The 3390-nt window shown below is 32.7% G+C and overlaps 1 long non-coding RNA gene across 1 annotated transcript; it reads left to right on the forward strand.

The window, feature by feature from the left end:
* The first annotated feature begins 944 nt into the window (after positions 1–944).
* On the forward strand, positions 945–2296 carry LOC143243038 (uncharacterized). Its single transcript, XR_013023793.1, has 2 exons — positions 945–1143; positions 1975–2296. It is a non-coding gene; the product is annotated as an uncharacterized LOC143243038 (long non-coding RNA).
* Positions 2297–3390: the final 1094 nt, after the last annotated feature.

Raw genomic sequence — 3390 nt, forward strand, 5'->3', positions numbered from 1 at the left:
ATTTTCTGGGACTTTGAGAAAAATATTATTTTTTTATCTACTGGGAATATTGCGCTGTTATACACGATAACTTGTATAACTTTCTCTCCTTCTAGGGCAAAAAAAAAACTTTCAGAGAAGGTGTACGATACATTAACCCTTATTTTTTGACTGTCAAGAAAGTTGGAAAGTCATTACTGAGATTACAGTTATCATATTAAATTAGAGCCAATTCTAAACGTTAATTGGAAAAGATATTTTTAAACAATGAGATACGGTGCTTAAAAGCACAACCTACTTTACTCTCTTTCCAAATCTGAAGATATTGATAAATTTTCTGCCGAAATTCCCTGCCATGATTCTTTTCTAAATTTATTTAAATGAAACTTGTTCCTTAGCGACACGTGTGTTCTACTTTTGACGTAATTACGTATAGGCGGTGTTTCTATTGGATACTATGACAAACCAACGTTGTTTTAAATTAGGTGATGATTGTTTGTACTGCGATCTAAATTAATTTTCACATACAAAAAAAAGTTAGATATAATGATAATAAAATCTAGGAATATTTATTTCCACCTAATTTTTCAAGCAAAAATCATTTCTTTCAAGTTATTTCTGTAAAATATACACGATTGGAATGTCACTAAACTATAACAAGTAGAAGAATTTTTTTTTTAATATCGCGCAAAGCTACTCGAGGGCTATCTGCGCTAGCCGTTGCTATTTTTCAAGTCTTCAACCTTCAGAAACGTATGAAATGTAATTCATTTAAACTTCTATTGGTTGTTTTTTAATCATAAATAATATATTTTGTTGTTTGTATTTTAAAACAGCAGATAACGCTTCTAAAGTTTTATGGTAACCATGATTTCGCACAAAGCTACACGAAGGCTATTTGTGCTTGCCGTCCCTAATTTAGCAGTGTAAGACTAGAGGGAAGGCAGCTTGTCATTACCATACACCGCCAACTCTTGGACTATTCTTTTACAAACGAATAATAGGATTGACCGTCACATATAACGCCCCCAAAGCTGAAAGGGCGAGCATGTTTAGCGCGACGGGGATGGGAACCCGCGACCTTCAGATTACGAATCGCACGTCTTAACACGCTTGGCCATGCCGGGCCAGATTTGAGAAGCAAACTTATTCCTGACATGAGTGGTGATAAAGTTCTTTACACTCTGCAAAATAAATAATTGTTGTTTTAATGTTTCTAAAAGTGTGATACTAAACTGAAAACAGTTGTAACTGAATAATTGTTTCTTTAACAAAATTATCATTTTTCTCATAAAAATAAATATTTTCATGTAATGTGGCATAAGAAGTTGAGAAAATGAAAGTGTTATTTATCTGCATAATCAGTTTTGTTTTCATTCTGAACTGTTCGGTCAGTCTCCTTAGGGCCATTTTCTAATTCCTTATGTTGTACACTTGGCCTCAAGTCTGATTTCCTTCGGAAAAATATATTTAGGTTTATATTCTATTTATTAACGTATAAAACATCTTTGATGTAAGTTTATTGTGTAGCTTAGAATGTAGAAACTTAAACGTTTTGAAACTGATTGAAAGCTGAGAATAATGGCATTATTTTCTTTCATAACCATGGATATCTTGTAAGGTTTAGTCTCTCATATGTCTATCGCTGTACATATGGTGTAATAACTGTGGATTTCATATCTGGCTCAATTTATAGATTATTCTAACTGAAGATTAATGTGAGTGTTTACTTCTATATTTACATGGAGATCTAGTCTTTCAAGCTTTGTTTTTAGTGGAAGTGGAGAGATAGTTTATATCAGAATGGTAGCCATAGAGTTACACATATGTACAGCTGGCCATAAGAAAAGTTTTAGTAAACTTCTTTGGTGTGTCAGCTATATATAAAGTTACTTTATTTAACTATGTTTCAGTAGGTCTGTTTGTTTTTGAAAAAAGAGAAATGAAATTGAGTGACATTACTGATTTAAATTACTTGTTCTTGTATGAATTCAGTCAGAAAACATCTTTACTGATGAAAGCCCTCAGCACATAAAGAAAACATTTCAAGTTTTATCATTCTTGGAGATATTAATACAAGAACAATGTTATCTATTATGATGATCTGTCCAGTGAATTGAACTATGTCCATTGTTAAATAGGTTTACCGTGTTCTGTGAGAAACAGTCAACGCGCAGGAGGTATCGTATGACGGGAGTCGACCGTCGTACAAGTGCGTATCTGGTTAAGAGTGATTACTCTAGAGAGATATAAGTTTACTATGTATCTATTATTCACACGCTAAAGTAATATTAAAATATATTAGTGTTTTTCATAATCTGTTGTATGTATAAAATTTACATATGTGACATTACAATGACAAAAAATGTAAAGTTCTCGACCTTTCTGGAAAAAAACACATCACATGATGTTGTTTCAGAGGCATATTTATTAGTTTTGATGGTAAAGCATCCATTAACTAAGGCAGTGCCCCCAGATCGGACAGCAGTAAGTCTTCGTCTTTACAACACTAAAATCGGGGGTTTTATTCCTCTCAGAAGATACAGCAGATAGCCCAGCGTGGCTTTGCTTTAAAAAAACACATACACCTCACACATACCAAAGCAGTAGCAGAAGAAATAGAAAGAATGATTTGCTCTGTGTCTCCATTATATTATTTGCTGTCATGCATACCAATAAAAATTTTGTTATTCTGTCATAAGAATTTGCATTCAAAGGCTACAAGAAGCTGAAGTGATTTACAGTAGCTTGTTCACAGCTGCAACCACTGGGCTAGTGTATGTTTGCTGTCATGTGTACCAATAAAAGTTTTATTCTTCTGCCATAAGAATTTGCTTACAAAGGCTACAAGAAGCTGAAGTGATTTACAGTAGCTTGTATTTTTTTTTTTATGAATGAAGCAGTTAAGGTATGTATTATTTACAGGGGAAACAATTAATGTGGTTTTAATAAACATTTCCAAAAGTGTAGGTGACAGTAGCAGTTAGGGTGCAGTTGATTATGTACTAATGCAAAATTAAGCATTTTAATGTATTTTTTTATTAATGAGGTTATAAGTAATTGCAACAACACATATAACATTTTAATCTGTATGTATTGTATCTCTTCATTTGAAAAAGTGTGTGTGTGGAAGAAACTACATTTATCAAAGGGGAGATGTGGACAACAACACTTCAGGAAGTGCTGGTCTAGATTTTTATTTCTTTGTTATGTCTACACGTCTAAATGTTAAATGAGAATCTCTTTTTCATAGAAGTGTAAGGAAAGTGAAATCACAATATAACTAGTTGTAATTTGAGAGAAAAAAGTAGTCTGAAGTTCCTGGATTGGGTCTTCAGTAACATAATTATGAAATGTCTGTTTCTTTTGCCAAGAAAGTGATCAGTTTAAACACATTGCTGGAAGAAATTT

Source organism: Tachypleus tridentatus, unplaced genomic scaffold (genome assembly GCF_004210375.1).
Source record: "Tachypleus tridentatus isolate NWPU-2018 unplaced genomic scaffold, ASM421037v1 Hic_cluster_2, whole genome shotgun sequence".
NCBI lineage: Eukaryota > Metazoa > Arthropoda > Merostomata > Xiphosura > Limulidae > Tachypleus > Tachypleus tridentatus.